The sequence below is a fragment of the Falco biarmicus genome, chromosome 10, assembly GCF_023638135.1.
Source record: "Falco biarmicus isolate bFalBia1 chromosome 10, bFalBia1.pri, whole genome shotgun sequence".
In the NCBI taxonomy this organism is placed as follows: Eukaryota; Metazoa; Chordata; class Aves; order Falconiformes; family Falconidae; genus Falco; species Falco biarmicus.
Window position 1 is genome coordinate 4,536,545 of NC_079297.1, and position 22,148 is coordinate 4,558,692.

General features: G+C 43.3%; 1 long non-coding RNA gene across 1 annotated transcript in view; it reads left to right on the plus strand.

The window, feature by feature from the left end:
- Positions 1 to 22,148, plus strand: part of LOC130156444 (uncharacterized) — a 96,827-nt gene that overhangs the window by 39,387 nt on the left and 35,292 nt on the right. The window contains exons 8-10 of the long non-coding RNA XR_008824427.1: positions 6,513 to 6,693; positions 7,354 to 7,459; positions 7,709 to 7,853. This is a non-coding gene — a long non-coding RNA (uncharacterized LOC130156444). The remainder of the gene's footprint in view (positions 1 to 6,512; positions 6,694 to 7,353; positions 7,460 to 7,708; positions 7,854 to 22,148) is intronic.

Sequence of the window (22,148 nt, forward strand, 5' to 3'; positions counted from 1 at the left end):
CATGTGTCATAGTGTGGATATTGTGTGTTAGGAAACTTAAATCAATCAAGTGTTTATGTGTGGGGCTGGATCATGCCTTCCTATACTGCAATCAGTGAAATTCCTTTTATTTATTTCTCGCAACCATTACCCCTAAAAAAAAAAAAAAAAGAGAGAGAGAAAGGAAAAGCCTTTTAAATATTTTTCATTAACACATACTATTAAGTGGGTAAGTGCCCTAAGTATATTTTAATTTAATTTAGATTTAACAGCAACATTTTTCCCATACTAATTAAATGCCAGTTTGTTATTAAGAAAATATTTATTGAAGTTGAACTTGGTGATAGATACATATCTATCACATCACTGTTAAACCTCATTAAATAGTGTTTTAATTGCAATTTGTTTTTAATTACCATTCATTAAGCATATTATTAAATCTAAATTGGATGCTTATGAAAGACGGGTTTGCCAATACAAGTGGCTGAGGCCTTTAACTACTGCCTCATGCCTGGGTTCCCATAATTTGAGGTGTGTAGGGTGAAAGCTCGGTCTATTTACATTATTTCTAACACTGTGTCCTCCCTCCCTCGCTGCCCGTGTCTCCTGTTTTTATTAAATGAATTAATAGTATCTGAACCAGTCAACAGATATAAGGGGGGGGGTGGGTGGGGCGCGGGGAGCAGGAAACTAAGAAAAATGGTGCCGGAACTGCTCTTTGGGCGAGGAAGCATGGAGCCAGCAGGGAGGAAGCTGAAGCAAAGAGGGAGCACAGGCAGGGAAAGCAGAAGTTAAACCAGGCATTGAAACCAATTATCTAAATTAAAAGAAGTAGAGGATGGGGACTGGATGCCTGAAGGCTGCAGAGGGATACTGCTAATGATTTGCAGAGCTTTTTCTCTTTGGCTTATCATGGCAAGCCTGGCCAGGGTCAGTCACCGTCACCATCCGATGACAGCCTGGTGGCTTTTTAGCGCAGTGAGTTGCTGGTCTGGGTCCATGTGGTGCACAGCTGCTGGCGTGGGCAGGGCTTGTCCCCAGGGTCAGGACAGAAATGTGCTGCTTGGTGGCTGTGCACTGTCAGCTCACAAATAATAGTTACAGAGAAAGCCCAGTGCCTTTCAATCTTTCTAATTCCACTCCCCCCACCCCCCCACCCACCCCCCAAGGCAACTCTGCCCCCCTTCAGAATGCCACTGAAATGAGCAACCTTATGGGATGCATGGACTTGCTTTTCTTGGTCACATTTGCCAGATTTCTTAGTAGTAGTCCATGAACCTTAGGCAAGCTGAAAAATCCTGAAATTGAAGGTTTTCCTTTCTAAGGATATCAGTTCTTTCAACAAAAAACCTCTATTGAGTTCTGGTTTTAAAGGCTGGATATTTTTTTAAACCTTGAAAGAGAAGAGTCTTTTGGAGCCTTTTGTCTAAGAACTATGCTCTCTTTTTGCCAGAAAAAGAGAAAGGCTGGGAAGAAGGTGTGAAAGTGCTCCTCTGATGGAGACCAGCTCAACATAACCAGTTAGCAAACTGGAGAGCCATTCCCAAAGCAGATGGAGGGGACGGTAACAGGCAAAAAACATGGTCCCTTCTGGGGTGCGATGTTTGTCATCCTCTAGGGTGCCAGTGTCTGTCAGAGCACCAGGGAGGAATTAACGGGATGGGGGCTGCTGGGCAATGCCATAGGGGTGAAAAGACAGTTGTATGATGAAAATAGTGAGGTAGCCTAGGGTATTGCAGACGTTCCATTGGGCTGGATAAAGAAACACAGTAAGGCTGTGTATGTTGACACTCTTTGGCTCTGGTTCTCCTTGCACTGAGGGTGGGTTTGTGCCAGGCTATCTCCATTGACTCCAGTGGATTATCTCCAATTCACAGCACAGTTTAAATCAGATGCAGGACTTCTTTTCTCCTCTTTCCAATTCATGAATCTCTTTCAAAACCTTCTGTACCAGATGTTACAATTGTAAACAAATCATCCTGGCAAACCAAAGTACCTTCTCATATGCCTGTGTCACAGTAGGCGAGGTCCTAGCATTGGTGCCTCTATCTGCCTCTGGATCTTCTGCTCATAAAACATTAGCTATACAATTTTATTTTTTTTTTGGCGGATGTGTATCTTCCATGAAAAAGCCATTTCCATTCCAATACAACAGTGCTTTTATATGGACTGTTTCGGTCCATGTTGTGCAACCCTTTTGCACAACGATTCATTATGCTATCTCGCTTCTTGATATGCTGAATCATGGGATGATGCTCTGCCAGCTCCTTTGTATGCCAACAATAACTTGCTCATGTTTCAAAGATAGGGAGAGCTGCAGAAATCACTGCAGTGCAGGGAGCCTGAACATTTGGCTGAGGGAAGTTCTCAGCAGGCTTTAAACTCCTCCACATGGGTGAGGAAGTTACCTTTCAGCTCCTGCTCTCTTTGGACAACTGTAGGAAACTGCACAGGGCTTCCACTTGTCTTTGCAGAGCTGGATCAGGCCCAGACTCCTGCTCCCTCTAAACTGATGGCAATTAGCCACTTCTGCACTGTGGCCCCTTAACTGAGAGAACATAGATCAGCCCACTATCTGTGGGGCACCATCTGCATTTGGAGGCTTGACCTAACACAAGTGTGGAACTGTGAAGAAGACTTTGGAAGTCTCCATGTAGATACATCTGCGGTGGGATTTCCTGGCGTGGTCTACAGTATGTCGATGTGAGGAGTCAGCTAAATTAAACCCTTTTCTACTGCAGTAGCTGCAACAGTGTGCATTTCTCCAAATGTTCTTCCATGACTCCTGGGTGCACTGGGTGCTGGGTTACAGTACAGCTGCTTATTTTCCATAACTCAGATGTTTGGTAATGATTTCTAATTTCTGTTTTAAAAATTAGCTTGCTTTTTGTCAGTTATGCACAGTATCCTTGCAGAGGCAAGTGATGCTTTCCCTTGGTCATTCTGGAGTTCTTTCTGATTTGTTTTTGTTAAGAGTTTCAAACTGTAACTATTTCTCTGATCACAGAGAATGCAGAATCAACTGAGTATATTCACAGCTGTTCTGAGAAAAGGGACAAGAGTTTGGTCTGAAAGGAACACATTACACTGCTTGAGAACAGGGTTTTTTTAGGAAATATTCTTGTAGTTTAAAAATGTATTCTTATTTGAATACTGTATCCTATTTCTCAACGTCCTTCGGTTTGTAGCACAGCGTAGCACTCTGTACCTTAGGCACTTTGGACAATCATTTGAAAAGACATTGGTTTTCCTGTGAAGGTACTAACTCTGAGTCACAATGAAAAATTCTAGATTATGGCAGTGGTGTCCTAATAGACCTTAAGGATGCATTTACACATCTGATTTGTAACTGTAAGTATTGCAGTAATTTCATATACAAAAGTATCTACTACTTTGATGGATGATGACCTGACTGGGACTTCTATAAGACAGGAAGCTTTAATGCCTCCCCCGCCCACCCCACCCCCCCCCCCCTCCGCTTACTGCAGGCTTATATTCCATGAGAATCTGTCCATGTGCAGTTAGGCTTTGATGTGAGATATAATAAATATCAGATTTTTAAAGAGCAGCATGTACATATTTGTCTGACGTGTATGTATAGAAAAGGTCAAGGGACTTACTGTTAGTGGTTTTATTCAAGGTCATGGGTATGTGAAACATTCTTCAAATGGATGCTGCATTTTAACATTCTTCAAATGGATGCTGCATTTTCTATAATATTTATATCTCCACTTGAGTGTTTCTAGTTCAGCGTCTCAGCCATTCTTAAGCATCCTGCATTATTTTTCCATGTATTTATGTATTTATGTCCTCTTCCCTTGTGTGTCACCTTCTTGTCTCCTCACCCTCTCTTATGCCCAAATGATTTTGCAGGGCAGCCCTGCCACAGAAATGGGTCAGGCAAGTTACAAGAACTGTGGCTTGGCTGGATGGGGATCCACCTAGCAACACCACCACACCAGTGCTGGATTGGGAAATTTGCCCTACAGGAGTTTGTCTTGATTAAAGGCTTCAGTCTGTCTTTGCAACACAAACATAGGAGCCCCCATGCTGCTCTCTGAAATTTACAGCGTATTTTCTTTTTACTCAAGCATATTGAAGCAGAACAGAAGAAAGGATCAAAGGTACCGTAATGTTTCTATAAACAAGTACTACTTAGTTTGGTTTTTTTTATCTTGGGTTTATTTTTTTCCAAACAAATCTTCTAGGCACATTAGGCTCAGATTTCATTTTATTGCCAAATCACCAGCTGGCAACAAAATCACATATGTCTGTGTAAATAAAGTAGATGAGAAGCTGAATAGGAGATTGGGAGATGATTCAAGCAGTCATATTGGCTTCTACACCTTAAAATTTGACTGGTGTATCTGTCTATTCAGCAATGTCCTGTACAGACCCCTTTTCAGCATGAAATACAGAATTACCCCAAGCTGAGATTTTAGTCTGTGGTTTTCCTCTCTTCTAGTGAATTTACAGGAAAACAGATAATTCTTTGGGACTACAACCCAAAAATTCATTTTTTTTTTTGCTCATCAAGCGATGACTAATGCACTCCCTGTTACTCAAATATAGGTGTAACTCTTGTGATGACTGATATTATTATGAAGCATTTTCACTTTGAGGGCCAGATGATCCTTCCTTTGAAAGTAATGCAATTTTGCAATTGGCTTGAGGGCTCTACTGCTGCTTTTTTGGTATGTTTAGATTCACTTTGCAATGAAACCTCAAAATTGACTAATTTATCTTTAAGGTCCATGTTGCTATATAGCCTGTCTCCATTTGTAAATAGAGAGTGGTATGGTCGCCTCGGATTTTAACCTTAAATTGTGTTTCTTTGTGCCACTCCATAACTCCCAGGAAAAAAAAAAGCCTGACCATTATTATTAGACAAACGTATAAAAAAGTAATCGTCATCTTCCCTCGAAAAGCAGTTGAACTTGGGCATCTTTTCAGACCTGGTTGATAATGAGACAGAGTTTTCCCCATGCATTGTGAAAAATGGGATCTTTTTGACTATACTTATGCTCACTCTGGATCCCTAGTGAAAGAAATCTTGAATTTTGGATAACTACTGAAGAATTAGGATATTTGGTCATATTAGTCTATTTGAACATCTCTCATCCCAGGGAACTGTACCTTGACAGGATTCCCTTTGTCAGAGCAGTGGCACGGAAATGCTGCAACAGCTTTCAAGGATCTGTTTGCAGGGACAATGTTGCCCTCAGTCAATAAACTCCAAAAGAGCTTAATTAATGAGTGGGGAAAGACCTCTGTTACCGGGGAGGTGGAAGATAGAAATGACAGGGGTTGAATAGTAAATAGGCTTTGTTTCTTGCTAAAACTTTGTAATCCTTGCCTTTTCCTGAACATGCTTCTCTTAGGAGATTTCAATCCCAACTGAGTTCTCGAAGCTCTCTTCACTACTACAAGTTATGTTTTTCTGTCAAGGGCTCCAATTCTGTGCTTTCTTCCTAGTGTTTCCCTTCAGTTTGTAATGCAACTTGGGCTGTAATGTAGGGGAGAGGGGCTTCAATTTGGGAAATATCAGTGTATCCTCACTCGGTGACTTTTTTCCCCCAGATTGGATGGAATAGCGAATACTTCCTGCCCCACTCAGTCATCTGCGTAAAAAGATAAAATGGGAGTTAACAAGGGTCAGGTTTATGACAGGGAGAGAATGCTGCTAATGACCATTATCTATGCCACAGGTTTAACTTCATTACTTTTGCATTAAGTTCTTAATGCCCAAAGCAATAAGCAAACTCAGTCCTGTTGAACTGTAGTAACCTAATCTTCTCTCCAAATGAAACAGAGGGGAAAGCAGAGCCATTTGACATGGCCTTTATGTCATCTTCTCTCTTCCCATCCCCCATCTCATACTAGCCTTGTTGTGAGTTTCCCTTCCTTCTCACAGCCTTTTTCTTTTTACTTTTTCCTTCCTTCCTGAGTTTTTCTGGCTGTCCAAGGCGGTGTTTGGTGCAGGATTTACTCTGACGAGAGGGTTTAGGCCTTCCGTAATGGTGGGTCCAGGGTTTTTCACATGGAGAAATCTGTCTCAAGAAAGTTTTAAAGTACGGTGTTACACAAACAATGTCCAGAATCAAATAATTTTAATTTCAGAGGTAAGACAAAGCTGGCCGTGATATTGTGGATCCCAGTAAGTCATATCTAGGAGAGAACATTTGCTGGATGTTTTGAAATGTGATCGCACTTTTGCAAGGAGAGTTGAAAGTCTTGAGTGATTATATCCGAATGTGACTTGTAGGCATGTAGCAGTCTTGACTCCAACCATTAGTTCATCATCTTCTGCTTCTCCAGTAACAACCCCTGCTGACATAATGGCTCTGAGCTTGCCCCACTAGATGTGTGAACAGTTTAGGTTTAGTGAGCAATGAACAAACACCAACAGAGAATTAAATATTTCATGATTTAGAATGAGATCAGCATTTCCGTTGTTTCAGCTCTTTTCCTACTCGCCCTCAACTTTGTCAACTGAAAATTAATGAATTATCCTCTTCTGGTGTGACCTGCAGGGTTTTGCCCTGTGGCTGGAAAAGGAAAAGCCGTTGAGTAAGAAGAGGGAGCACAAATGGATTTCCTAATGCATGTGGTTCCCAGACCAACAGCCTCAGCTTTTGGCAAAAGATGAAATCCAGCAGTGCATCTTTCCTGGGTTCTCCAGCAGAATGAGAGGGAAAGAACCAGTGCTGGCAGGTAATTGGTGAATCTGTCTAAAGTGTAAGAAATATGTTATTGCTTATAGAAAAAGGATCCCAAAGTGATAGGTGCCTGGGAAACGTGATAGATTATATAGATAAAAGAAAATAATATAAACTATGGAGAGTTAAGCAATGAACATGAACACCTATGAAAAAACCCTATCAGCAATGCAATGTAATATATTACCATAATGCAATATTATATGGTAACCTCCATATGAGAACCTTGCACTCTGAGTAATAAGTGCCGAAGGCTGAACATTTATCTTATGACCTGTTCCCTGTTCAGAATGATCAGGGTTACCAGATATTTGGGGCTCTGAGAAAATTGTCCCTCCTTAATAATGTTTCCTTGCCGTGCAGCACAAAGGGTTTTAGTTTCCCTGCCCCTTTCCGTCTTGGAAAGGACATATCGGTGTGGTTTTTCTGTAGCCAGGAAACTGTGGCTACAATAAGGTCCATGAATATTATAACAAGGCTTGATGTTATCAGTCTGGCAGCCATCATCTCTTTTAAGAAGTGGTATCTCCTCTCTACAGACATGTTCTGCCTCCTGACTGCTTGGCTGGATGCTATGGCTGATTTGTTTGGTTTGTACTGGTCACAGATTCTTCTTCAAATTGCTAACATCCTTATCACTTTTCTCCCAAATGAGATATAGCTTACATTTTTGAAACAAGAGAGTCGAGTGAACTACAAAACAATTCAAGCTGCGGGGAATGCCACAAGTAGGAAGGAGAGAATGGTGGATCCCACCACAGGTATGTGTAAACGCAAGCAAATTAAATGGTCTCTATTGTATCTTTAGTACTGACTTGCTGAGCTTTGCCACCCTTCCGTAGGAGGGAAGGGAGTGTTTTTCATCCCTGTGCTGAGCTTTTTAAAATCGCCATCAAATTCAGGCTTCTCCCACTTTGATAAGTTTCTGGCCTTTCCCACTTTTTGCTTTATTCATGCTTATTCCCACCGGTAACCCCTCTTGAGTAACAACGTCTCTTGATGTTTTTCAGCTTGCCTGGGATTCACAAGAACGAGTTCTGCAAGAAACAAACAAAACCAGAAAAGCCTTCCAGTCTGGTAAAATAACCCTCACCTTCCATAAGCGAACTGAGAAGAGATGCACGCTTTTAAATTGTGATTGAGAACTCCTTTCAGGTATGGGAAACAACTTCATCGTATGTCAGATTGGGTATTTAGCCCCTAAATGCCTATTTTTTGAACAAATAAGCTGCCACAGTTCTGAAGTTCAGGGTGAAGAGGGCTTACAGAGAAGCAACACTATTTTCTAGGAGCGCAGAGCAGATCAAGGGCCCCTGTGCAGTGAACTGTATCTGATTCTACACAGCCTGCAAAATTAAATTTTGTTCAGCTTAAGCATTTAATTACTGCAGATGTTCAGGAGATACTCTGTGAAGCATCACCTACTGGGGCCCTTTGGACAGATGCTGTTTGCTTTGACACTCCATCTGTCACTTCAAAATACTCACTGAAGCTTTAACTAGCATAGCCCTGCAGGGTTGGCATCAAGGCATGGCATGTAAGAGGTTAAAAATAAGGTCAAGGTCATAGCCTGCCATGCATGCTAGAAGGTCAGTGAATGACGATTGCCACTTCTTGCTCTCTACAATTTTCAGCAGAGAACACTGTATGTATCATTACACAAAGGCTTTTGTTTTGCTTCCTGGAAGATCTTCTAATACCAGTGATATCGGCCCAATAGCTTGTTAGATCCTTACATTGCTTTGGAGATGGGCAAGATACGGCAGCATATAATGGGTATGGCTTAAACCAAGTTAAAAGCTTGGGCGTTTCATACCAAAAAACAGAGATGTAGTATTGGTATGGGTATGGAACACTACTGGGATCTTCCAAAAGTCAGCATAGCTGTTAATTTGCCTCAGAGAAGTATAGTGCCTTTGGAAGGCATTTTCTTTTTGTGTTGCCATTCCTCAGGTGTTTGTCCATGTCTCAGGAGGAGGAATTGTGGAGACAATGAATTAGGCTAGTAAATATACCTCACCATGTTTGTAAAATCTTGTTAAGCCCAGACCATTCTTGCTCCTACTATGTCTGCAAAATCTGTCTACACTGAGGCTGTAAACAGCTTTAGTGGTGGTGCTGCTGTAATGGACGTGGCAGGGTGCCTTGCTCTGCTGTCCCTTGTTGATGGTGGCAGTCAGCTTTTCCCCCGCTCTGCAGTTCTGAGCCCTGTTAGTCCCACATATTATAAAACCAAAGGGTACAATAGACCTATGCGTTTTGATCCATTGTATAACATTCAGTTCTGTACAAATCTGATTTCAAATACTTCTAGAAATCTGATCATAAGCTACTGACTTTACTAGCTCCATTTATAATCTCATAAAAGAAATAGGTTTGGTAGGCTCTGGTTTCCATAAACTCATGTTGACTGCTTATAGGTTTGTCTGTTTCCATGTTTTGAGGTTCACATGATTCCTTTGCTTAGCTTGTTTTCATCAGCCACAGTGTCTGTGTAATGTATCTGTTGTTTGGATTAAGACATTGGCAAAGCCTCAAGTTTATTTTCTAGAATCTTCCTTCTTCCAAGGCATGCTGAAAGCATTTGCTTCCCAGTTTGGAATCTCTTAGATGGGAATTGCTTAGGTGTGTTGTGTTGAAAAGTATCTTCCTCTGGTAGTAGTCTTTTGTGTTTCAATGTTAGCTCTAAGCGCAAATTCCATTTTAAGATTCCTAATAGACTTCAGATTTACTCTATTTTATGCATTGTCCTACCGGCTATATGATTTTCCTCACTTCTGTTGGGTTTCTGCAATCTGTGACTGTAGATTAGTTACTTGATCAGTATCATCTCTTCTCTTGACTATTGGGTTGTGGCATCTGAGGCTTTTAGTAAGATGCTCGTAAACAATTCATGGTCACATTTGGTCAGTGAGACTTTTTCCCTCAACTGAATTGCCCGTAACAATTTCACAAAGCTGAAAGCTTTGCAGGGCACTGAGTATATATCATTGCTAGTTTAGATGGTTTGATCTTTATTGATCACAAGGGTGAATGACTCACAATTAATTGTACTTATGTTACTGCTGTTCATTGGGTGAGCGGTTCCTCTGTTGGTCAAGAGTAAGTTGCCAGAGGTTTTCCCCCACCCGGTGACTTCTCTACCACCTTGACAGATTACAGCTAGAATATTTAGCAGTTCTAAAAGAGGTTAGCATTGACCTCTCATATGGGAGACCTTGAGGTTAGGTTATTTTTTCATCCTACACCTCGTAAACAGCCAGTTTTTGTATTAGTCACCCTGCTTCCTAGCATGATGGTAGTGCCACCTTGTTGCTTTATGAGGGTCATCAAGTAGGAAGCATTCAGGATAGATTTTTTTTTTTTTAATTGTGACTTGTTTATAGGTAATGCCTTCTTTTGCACTACTCATTTTTTTTCTAAAACCTGAGCCCTACCTAAGTAGATTATAACCATTGATTTAAACATTCAGTCATGCAAATCATCCTATGAGGTTCAGTAATAGCAGCTAGGTCAAATTAGTGCTCATAAATGACTAATTCTATTTCCTCTTGTTTATTACCCAGGCTTTTGGCATTGGTGTATAGTTAATTAAATAATTTCTTCTTCCCATCCTCCCTCTGCATTCAGAGCCTTCCTGACCATAGTCTCCAAGGGAAATCCATCAAGGGCAGGGTTTACTCTTTGTAGATGATGGTTGGGTGCTCTCCTCACCTCCCTGGTGTCCTTGCAAGTGACAGCTGAGCATTAGGGCACAAGAAGCTGTTACCACCTCTGCTATTCCTGTCTTGCATCTAAACTGAGAGCTGAGAAATGGAGGTCAAGGGCTCCCTTTATGGCTTTTCTTTTGTCCTATAACATACAATCCTGTCTCTGTCCTCCCGAATTGGCAGATTATTATGCTTTGCCATTTTTTGGTCCCTACCCACTATTGAAAGAGATGTCCGACTTCAGGGGATGTGCTTTGCATCAGGAGATCAATTAGGCTTGTCCAGTGTCCCCTCTGGAGCTTCCTTTTTCTTGTATCCCTACTTACACTTCCATGTCTGATTTCTGTTACTGCTTGTCCTTTATATAGATTTTATTCCCTTCTTCATCTGAAGGAGAATATTTTTTCCTATTAAGCGATGGCTGATGCTGCTCCTCATTGCGGGATTTAAATAGACTAGCATTTCCCCCCTGTTTTACCAGCACTAAATTCACACGCTGTAACAGAAAACCAAGCCCATACACTGTCAAACAGAGACACTCTCACAGTGTGGTGACCCTCTTTCTGTCACCTGCCATGTTTTTCATGCTCAACCTACAGCTGTGAAACTGTTTTTTCCCCCCTCTCTTCAAACAACAAAAGCCAAGGAACACTCCTCAGCTTGATGCCTGTCTTAATTTGCTGAACATCCTTGGGCAGAAATGACATTGATAACAGTGAGAGAAGAGTCTCCAGGAAAGCAGCAGCAGCAGCTTTTCATTGCCAGCTCCTCCACTGGGTCTAAGCTAATCACAGCCATACTGCAAAATTTATTTAATTTGTATGGGCCTGTTCCAGAGCCTTCCTATTGACTTCAGGGGCATTGGATAGGGCTGGATGGTAGCTATGGCTTTGCTTTATGACTCAGTATCACTGTCTTGGAACGGTCTCTGCCAGATCAGTCAGATTTTCCATTAAAACATTCTCTGAGGAGAGAAATGAGTGTTCAGCTAGCTGCCTGCTAGCAGAAATGTCTGAATTGTCACTTGTGTATTTTTCCCAAATAACTTTCTCCTCTGCCATGAGAAACTTTTGGGTTTCAGGCTGGACAATTCTGTGAGTGTCTGAGAGTGCTGAGATTATTTGCTTGAATCTTTACTAGCTAGCCCTGCTTACTGTATTTGAAAGTTCCTTTTGTCCTTTCAGTACATACCATGTTGTTACCTGAAATGAGAGGAAACTGATATTTTTTTTTTAGGGATAAAATGTGCAGACCCTATTTCCAGTTAATCTTCTGTGATAGCAGTTGCTATTGTGTGACTACTTGACCTGTGACTAAGTAACTATAATAGTAAAACAGTTTTAGCCTAACACCATAGAAATCAAAACTAAAACTGTGGCTCTGTAAAGCAGTATTTGTTACAAGCTAAGCATGTACTTCATTAGAGAAAAGGAGACTGGCTGCCATTACTAAGCTATAGTATATAACTGCCTCTTCCCATACAAGTGATTTCTAAAGATTGCTTTTTTTTGGCTTGTATTTTTTCTGTTAGTTTTGTTTGTTTGTTTTCCTTAAGGAGAACCACACCTGGGTTTTTTTAGTCTGATTTGTGTTTTGTTTTGGCTGCTTTGTTGCTGGAAATGGTTAGGGTATGAGTTAGCCCCTCACTTCAAGAGGGATGTTGAGGTGCTGGACCATGTCCAGAGATGGGCAACAAGGCTGGGGAAGGGGCTGGGGCACCAGTCTGATGGGGGGTGGCTGGGGGAGCTGGAGGTGCTCACCCTGGAGAGGAGAGGGCTTAGGGGGGACCTGATCACTCCTTACAACCACTTGAAAGGGGCTGTAAGCAGGTGAGGGTGGGTCTCTGCTCCCAGGTAACAAGTGACAGGATGAGAAAAAATGGCCTCAAGTTGCTCCAGGGGAGGTTTAGATTGGATATTAGGAAAAATGTCTTCATGGAAAGGGTGGTCAAACATTGGAACAGGCTGCCCAGGGAGGTGGTGGAATTACCATCCCTGGAGGTATTTAAAAACCATCTAGATGCAGTGCCTGGGGGACGTGGGTTAGTGGTGGACTTGACAGTCCTGGGTTAATGGCTGTACTTGATCATCTTCAAGGTCTGTTCCAACTTAAAGGATGCTATGATTCTAAGTTAATCTGCCCATGTAACACACCTACTGCCACTCTGACTGGGCTCCACATCTGCTCCGGGATTTTATTTGCCGATCCATCCATACTGCACTCAAGGCACCTCAGGCTCAGGAAGGAGATTAATTTATTTTTATATAAATCAGTGTGTTGGTCACAATTGCTTTCCAACTTCTACCTGTAACAGGTAGGGAGACATGCAGAGTTATAGAAGGACTTCAGGCAACTGGAGAAAATGTGCATACGTATGTGAAAGCATTGGCTGGAGATACACAAATGCATAGAGAAGTTGTGGAAGGTAACTACATCTAGAAATTCATGAATCATCATCTGGTATCCATCTTACTACCTTGCTCCCTAATGAATGCAGAAAGATAGAAGGTTTTGGGAGAAAAAAAAGTTTTCGGGATCTGGGTAAATAAAGGTAGTGATATAAGCAGACATATCCTCATTGTCTTTATGGGAGTCAGGAAAACCCCTGCTAGTCACCCCTGGGAACAGAGACTTTTGTTTCTGAGATGGTGCTGTGTTTGAACAGAGAAAAGTTGAGGTGATGGACTAAAGTCACAGAGCAAACCCTGTCACACCATGTCAGGCGAACTTCCTGCGTTCTCGGTGGTCAGAAGAAGTGGGGAAAAAAGAAGCATAAAAAAAATAAGTAGCAGTTTGCAGTTTTGCCGCTGTCTGCTCATCTTGTTGGTTTTCTTCCTCTCTGTTCTAGGAATTCTATAGTAGTGTTATGAGGAATAATCAATTAATGCTTAGAAAGCAATTATAATGATTCCCAGTTTACACATGAATAAACAGAGCACAGCTTAGGTGACTGAGTCACAATCATTTTCTGAGTCTGATAGGGCATGGGCAGCAACAAAGAGCCAGCTCAGCACTTGTGCTCTAATTGCTGTTTTGCCAGAAAAGTTGGGGCTGGAGATCAAACAGACAGAAATGACTTATAAAGCTCTCTGAATGTAAATTGCTGTGTATTGTTTTAAAATTAAAAAACAATATATATCAGTACACTGTAGTGATTTCACAAGTACTACATAGCTAAGACAAGACTTGCTTAAGGTCTCACAGGATGACCATGATGAAGGACAGGATCCAGGCATTGTGACTCCAGTGCTGTGCTTAAGCACAAAACCATCTTTCCTCCCTCTACAAACTTGATTTTTTATTATAGGGTATCTTATCATAAGTCTGTATGTGATACCTTAAATCCGTATCTGATACGTTTTTGTGTGTTCAGCCTGAAACATGGTTAATGTAGAACTGTCCTTTTTATGTACATCATAGCTCATGATATCTTGCTTTTATTGGAAAATCCACAGCTTCAGGTACAGTGACCTGGAACTGTGGTCACTCACTGATGTTATTCGCGGCTCTGTGTGTCCACTGAGCAAGTGCCTTTGGTACTGTATGTTTGGATTGGAGACCTTATGCTATAAGGATCCCTCTTTCTTCCTCCAGGGACAAACGTGTTACCATGATGTAAAACCAGGTCAGCATGAAGTTCCCCCTTCATGTCTGGGGGCGTATTTTTGTTGTTTGAAAACCCACAGAGCCCATATAACTGCAGAAGAAGCACAAGCCTTGCTCTCCTACTTCTTATACTATCAGCCAAATGAGCAAGCCAGCTTTTGAGTCCTCCGGGGTCATTTTATTTTTAGGGCTGATGCCTGAAGCAGGAAGAAAACAGCTTGATCTGTAGGTTCTGCTTTGAGCTTCCAGCACTGGCAGCAAAAAGCAACTTCTTTTGCCTTGCAGGCGGAGTTTCACCAACAGAAAAAGCCGTGCGGGCCAGCGAGCTGCCATGTTGGAGTGTTGCTGTGCTGAAGCACAGCACAGCTCCTTGTCTATCACAGAGCTGATTTACTTTTGATCTTTTCAGTCTATACTTGACATTCCAGATTTTTTTCCTGTCTCTTTATTTAATATCAGCCTTTTTCTTCTCTCCATGCTTTTTCAGGTTTCTCATTTTTCCTTGTTTATCTGAAATCCATCTTGGAGACACTTGTTGCCCCGGTCTCTGATCTGTTTTGAGCCCCTGCCAGCTCTGCTGCTGCCAGTGGATAAAATGACTGAGTCACCGCTTTCTGAATTTTGCATTTGCTTGTGGGGTGGCAGAGCCAAGGCCATCATGAACAAATCAAGCAACCACAACAAAGGCCCAAAATACAAACACTGGGACTTAACCTCAAAGCATATGCTGGAGCCCGATGAGGTGACAGCCAGCAAAATGCATACTGAAGGACCTCAAAGCATTACTCAATCTCAGTCCTGCTTTAACCACATCAGAGGCACACACCTCACACAGCTCTGCATCAGGGGAGAGGGTGGAAGGGAAAGGTAACAGTGACCAAAGGACCTTTTTCCTCCTAGAATGAATTAATTGCAGCAGAGCAGCAGATAAATATATTCTAAAAAACCAACCAACCAAACAAACAAAACACCAACCCCCCAAAAAATCCCACCCAAAAACCCCAGGGTTATTGAATGCAGCAAAGCTGCAGCTGAAGCAAGCAGCACTAATTGCATGAGAGAAGGCCCAGTGTGGCAGAATGGCTCTTCTGCTCTCCCTGCTGAGGCTGCGAGCCCAGGTGACTGTTTGCCTTCCCTGGGCTGGCCGGGCAGCTCGCTTCTCTGCACCAGCACCATTCCCTGCAGCGATGGCAGCATGCTGTCACCACACTGCTTCCACGGTACCTGCTCTTAGGAAATTGTCCCTGTGCTGACTTGCTTTTAATGGTTGTTTCCTTGTTTCTTATGCTTTCTAAACATCAGCCTAGGAAACTTTATATCAGGAAAAAACCCACCTGTCTCTGCCTGACCTGAAGGGCAAGTGGGTGCCTGGGCTCTTCACACCTCTGTCTGCTGGGACCAGAGCTTGACAAAAGGTGATTTATACCCTATGTGCCAGCCGCGATTAAACACAGGGTTAATAAGCACAGTGATGCTGATGTTGGCAGAGGTTTTGTTACTTAATTTTCGCTTGATCAGGGTCATCCCTGTAGTGCAAGCAGAGGCATGGGGGCATTTAATATAACCTGGCTATCAGGGCTCTGTGGCTACCTCCGGGTTTGGTCACTTTTGTTGACAGCATGCTTTATTAAGGATAGAGAGGGGAAAGGCTGAAATACACTCATCCAACCTGCAAGCAGAGGATGGGACTGTATCAGTGTGTTGTTTAAAATACGCTAGCCTGTTTGGCTTGTAATGGCCCTATAGTAAAAAGATGTTTCATTCTTTAGCCCTGATGCAAAAGGGAAATGGGTTCCTATTTGCATTGTCCCCACAGTGTTTGTGTAATTAATGTATGTGGGGGGTTCTCCCTCCCCCACCCTCTCCCAAGGTAAAAAATGACCTTGTCAAAATTTAGATTACAAAATCTTAGTTACTAAGCAATGGGTAGGGCCCCACTGGGATGGCATCCCGGCTCCTGAAATGGTATGTATAGTAAAAACTAATAAAAATGGTGTCAGAGGCTCTCAGGCTTCCAAGTCCCCTGCTGTGTGACCCCCTGATCCCAATTTATTAGCTGAACCCAGGGAAGCAGACAAACCTCTCTGGCTCCAGACTGTAGGCTCCGAGAAAGGAAATAATGCGAGCTCCAGAGCAGCGGCTCCAGAGCAGGAGGGAAGGAAGGAGGGAGGGAAATCCTCATGGAAAACAGGGGGCTGAGGGTAGGGCTGGCGGGAGCTGCTGACAAGAGCCATCTGAGCAAAATAGGGAAGGGAAACTTGCTCTGTGATATCTCTGTACCTTGACGTTCAGATGCTTTAAACATGTCAGAGAGGAAGGGAAGGAAGGGGGTGGGGAGAGCGGGGCTTGTAAGGAGGCAACCAGCCAAAGTTGTTTCCTTTCATGTGTTAGCAGCGTGCTTCAGTCTGAGATCACCTTGTGCTGGTGAGGGAGGATTTAGCAGCTGGGGGTGGCAGATGGAGTGGCAAAGAATGTGCCCTGTGGGTCAGAGGGGGATGCGCCTTCCGCCTTCTTGCTCCCCACCTGCGAGAATTTTCTCTTTAAAGCATTAAAGGCGATGCAGCTCATCACGGTGCTGCTAACCCCCTGGATTTCCTCTTTGGTGTGCAATACACGTAGCAATTAAAGCATGTTGCACAAGGGAAGTGTGATTTTGCTTCGTCCCCGCTCCCCACCCCACCCCCCCCTTTTTTTTCTCCCCCTCTTTTTTTTTTTTTTTTTTTTCACCTCTTGAAAAGCTGCCAAAGCAAAGTGATATTGATGAGGATGGCTTGCTTCGATTAGCAGAGGCTGGCTAAGGAACAGTCACCTCCAGCCTGTTTCCCTCCCCCTCTTCTGCCTTGGACAAGAAACCTTAGTATTTTCTTTGCTTTCAGCAGTTGTCTGTCTGTTCTGCACCTCTAATCTATGCCCAAACCGAGCTGAAGTAGGGGTAAGGAGCGTAACAATAACTCTCCTTGTTTAATGCCAATCGTTGCATTTGAAGTGCTTTGGCTTCCCAAGGGTGATGTTATCAGGAGAAGGCACTGCACTTTTCAAAAGGCGTGATTATGCAGTAAAAGGGCTAATGATGAGAATGAACGATGAAGGCTGTGTAGAAGGTAGGCATACGGGAGCAGAGCAAGCCTGTCCCATTTGCCAAGTATACAGGTGCAATTTGCTATTTGGAAATATATCTGGGGTTTTCTGAGGAGGGACTGGCCCAGTGTTTCTCCTACTCAGTGGCCTTAATGTTTGTTTCTCAGAGCAAACAAAAGGGCAGGACTGAAACTCTGGCTGCCTTAGTGCCACCTGGCTTGTGCCCAGAAGGGTTCCAATTATATTCTCGCTTACCTGGAGGTATCTTGGAGAAATACCTCTGGCTGTAAGACCAGTGCAGATGACAACTTTGGAGGCTAGAAACCCTTGTGTGTAGAGGCAGATCTTGTCCTGCATTAGGAAATAAGTTAACTTCTCCTATTAGGAAATAGGCTGCAGTTCTATAAATCCAGGCTTTCCTGGCTCTGTTTCGTCTCTTTTTAAATCACTGCCAGGGCGATCAGTTTAAACAATCACATCGTTTGTGTTTTCCGTAGTCAAACACAGGAATTCTGAAGCGTTGTGTAAAGGAAAGTTACATCTCTCTCACTCCTTAGCAGTAATCGGTGCGAGTCCAAGGTCCTTCCTAGAGGAGCAAGACGTACTTTCTGCCCTGGATGCACGCTGCAACCGAGGAGAACCTAAACCTGCACCCAGGCTTGAGTCAGGCGCTGCTGTTGTTACATAAAATCATCTGAAATGTTGCTGGTGATCTGCAGCTCGGCATTTGCCTCTCCGCTGAGCAGTGGAATAGATGTGAACCTTTCCCTCAAAAGGTGGGCAATGAAAGCTGCTTCCTCAGGAGCAGAGGCAGAGGATGAAGAGGAGCACGGCTGGAAATGATGCCACCTGCACTTCCTGGAGCTAGGGCTTTCCACTCTTCCCAGTGAGGCTACAGTCCTGACGCTGTAGCTCCTACCTCCGTATGCTGTGCCCGTGTGACTGAGAACAGAGGAAGAAGCATGGTCCCACACAGGTAAGCTCTCCTCCTGCATGGCCCTCAGCCTCAAACCTGAGTTAATAACACAGTTCCCTGCCTTAGGGCATGTGTTGGGCTTTCTGCTCTGTGTGGATACTGGTACAAAGGTAGCTGCTTCCTGAGCTTTGGAAGGGGAAGGCAGCTCCCTTGGTTGTGGGCTATTCGGTTGTGGTGGAACCTCAATGCCTGCAATTTAAGGGCAACAGACCTTTTGGCTCACTTGTGTGCTGAAGCAGCGTGTAGGGGGAGAGTCTGAGTTCTCCTTAACGTCGATCCTCCCCTATAACCTTGGGCAAGTCGCGTTTGCTGCACGGCCCTTGCCATTTGTGGCTGAAGTATCATTTTTCTCGAGATAAGCTGAAATTCAGTGTGTTGTTGGATGACTTTTATCTTGTTATCACAGACAGTGTGCACTTAAAGTGTGAAAGGAACTGCTCTGCTTTATAACTTGGATGTGAGGAGGGATTATTTTGCAAGAGGTCATGGGAGAGCGAGAAAAGTTATGATCAAGTTGTGCCCTCTGGAATATGCTGCGGGGTGAAGAAGTGGAGAGTGATATCTTCGCTTTTCTTCCTTTCCCTTCTTTGCCGAGGATTCAGAGCAGAAATGACCTAGGTCATTTTTTTTGTTAGAAAAGATGCTGGTCTGATCTGAAACAAAAGGAGAAAAGCAAGTCACTGTTTCAAGTGCATTTGTGATTCAGCTGAATGAAAGCCCAGTCTTGCCAACTCATGATTTGATCATCAGTGCCGCAATGCATAGTCCTTTCTTATAGCTCCAGGTCTTGAGTTTTGCACACACACACACACACCCCGCTTCCCCAGTAGGTTTCATGATTTCAAAGAAAATGTAGGAAGCATGACCTCAGTGCACCCTCAGGACTGAGGCAGTGGAAGCCAATGGATTAAAGAGTGGCTCAGATTGCAAAGTGGGAAGATGGTAATATACAGCTCATATAAAAAGATAAAGAAAAAATGAGTTCAGTATTGTTAGCTCAAACTTTGAACAATACAAGAGAAAATCCAGGATTTGGGATCTGAAAAGGATCTTAAAGTCACCTATTTGTAGCTCTATGGATCAAGCTAAGCAGGTGGGAGTTGAGTTGCAGAAGTGTCATGGAGATCTGCATTGCAGATGTGAGGGCAGGAGAGCAGCTGTTGCAAATTTTTACCAGCGTTGTGGTCTTGGTCACATTTATGTAAAAACAGGTGAATATTTTGTCCTGTGTAAACTGATGATTACTTCCTTTATTGTGTACCAAACCAAAAAATACAAAAAGAGGTCCTCTTGTGCCTGACTGACTTAAAGTGACATAAGTTTTTTGGTTTTGGTGTTGTTGTTTTTTTTCTTTTCTCCTACTTTTCTTAACACTAAGGTTTGATTAAGGGAGAGGGGGGGAAAATGTTTAAATCTCTGTTACTGGAACCAAAGTATTCATGGAGTGATCACTTTGTTTGATTACTATCAATGCTGTTGGATATTCATGTGCAGGGTGAATATCCCACACACAATAAATGCATTAATCAGTACACCAGTTACTATTATAAGAGAATGGAAGTGGTATGTGGATTTGGAAGTGTGGCAAATGCAGTCAGCCACATGACTCCAATGAACAAAATAATACTCCAATGTGAATGAAAAATCTCCTACTCCCATTCCTAACCTTGAGAACAGGCTCGGGAACATGAAAGGTATTTTGTCTCTTCCTGCCATATCAGGTGGTCTAGTAAAGAGATTTGCTTGGAAGGGAAAAGGCAGGTGCGTTCTGTGCTCGGTGGTTTCTGGGCTGGTTTCTGGATGGCAGTGCAGGGCACGGCTGGGTTAGGCTGTAGCAGGGATATTTGCCAGGGTACGGTTGCTGACAGCTCGGGGGTGTCAATGGGAATGACACCAGGGTTTAAAACATGCTCTGTGAATTTGGATGTGAAGCGGGCCAGAGAAGATATGAAAGACATGAAAGAAGTGTGGGAGCTTCTCCCTAAGGTGAGATTCTGGACACAATAACCTGTTTCTGTCAGGCAGTGTTAAAGTAAATAAGTTAATAACCGGTTTGGGTTTTATCATTAATCCTGCCTCTGATTTCCACTTCAGTATAATTTTAAGTTTGCCATGTAATTCCAGAGGCACTGGTCAGAGGTGAATGTAGTAAAGAAACAAAAGAAATACAGTGAACCCACCCTAATTTCAGTGTAACCTGACAGATTATGGACAGATTATGCAGAAATGTTGCTGTGGCTACAAAGCAGGATAGTGATGATCCCTCCTGCCTCGCCCATGGGGACGGGGACGGTCTGGGGCAGGGATGCAGCCAGGTGCTGTGCTGCTGCGACAGCGGTAGCTCCTGAGCCCTGCTGAGCTCCTGCAAGCACTGCAGAGCACGTGCTGCCTCGTGAGTGGCAAAATACCCTCTTTTGCTCTGGGGTGTGAGGCACATAGGTTGAAGGGCTCTGCCTTACTCTGAAGGGTTCATTTCTGCTGCATTTTTAATATAAATGTCTCTGGTTTAAGAGTGAATTACTTTCTTGGTTTAGCAGGTCAGGTTTTCTTAAATTGAGCCTAATTTATGAGAAGATCAGGAACCCCTGGCTAATGCTGTGTTTCCTCTAGTTCAAACATAAGGGATAAAACCAAAGGGCAGAGCTGTGCCTGGGGAAGAGAGAATAGTGATTTCAATGCAACCGTTGTCGGCACAGACACTGCACTTCACAGCCCCAGCCAGAACCCACCACCATTCTAGAGAGAGTGCAAGAGATGCAGAGAGCTGGAAAGATGAGAGAAGCCGGAACCAGCCAGAACCAGGACAAGAATAAATAGTGGTCACTCAAAGCCTGAAGAGGAGGGAGTGTCTAGTGATCAGGCCATCAAGCCTTGGATCTATAAATGAAGGTACCATGTTTATTCCCTCCAGGGCCCCATTGTCAGAAAGACTTTTTATTTCCCTCTTGTCAGCCAGAGATGGACATGGTTTGTCTGAGTGAGAACAAAGTGTGTACTCCTTTCCCAAGGCTTCCCACAGCCGTGGGGATGTGGGTATGACAGGGGAAGGTGCATTTCAAATGGACCTTGTCAGAAGGTGAACTCACTGTCACTTAAAAGAATCGGATAATTTGCAGTGTCTGTTTATGGGCAAAGAGTAACATCTTTCTCTATCTTTCTGCAGTATACTTAGAAGAGACATAATAGCCTGGTCATGTGCTGGAAAGAAATGACTCATTTTTTATTGGGTCTAAGTGAATCTAATGTATTACTCATTTTTATGCAACTCTAGTAAATTGTACTTATTAAAACAGGGGGGTGGGGGGAGGGACAATTACCTAAAGTCTAACCAATATGTACTAGAAAATTAATTTAGAAATATGCTTGACCTCAGCTTCCTCATAATGAAAATCTGCTGACAAACCTTGTGATTTTGTTGCTCTTTCTAAAGCAGGGTTGCTAGTAGTTCAGGTGTCAGGACCAGCTCCTCATTCAGATCCTGGCCGGCTGGTTTTGCCATTGCTCTCCCACAGAAAGGCTCCGGCTGCAGCCGCCTCCTGGGCTTTCTGCACTGCTTGCTGCTGAAGCATCTGGGTCCAACCCCATCGCTGAGGTCTGCTGGTGCTGTGGGAAAGAGCCCTGCAGGCTGCTGAACTCTGAGCTCGGCTTCAACAGCTCTAAAAGTGCTGGTTGCTCATTCTTCTGATGACACTAAAATCCTGTGATGTGTCCATGCGCCAAGGTATGCTGTTCTTTGCCTCACAGCCCCTCGTTGATTTTTTGCTGACTGTCTTCTGCTTAGAGCAAATAAACCAAACCCCATTCTCCTTCCCAGCACTATTTATCATTGAATTCTGACTGAGTGAAGCCCCATATCCAGAGGACCTAGGAAAATGGCAGCAATTTTCAATTAGAATATCCAGAACAACCTTGTCACCTCTTTCATAATCATTGCTTTTATTTTCAAAGGTTACATAAGATCATATTGAACAGCACTGAGTGCTATTTTTCTTCAGCCATGCTTACAGTGCCGATGTGTAGGAGCCCCACGCACCTCTAAGCTGTGATTCAGATCACAAAGAGCACTCTGTGCTCTCTGGT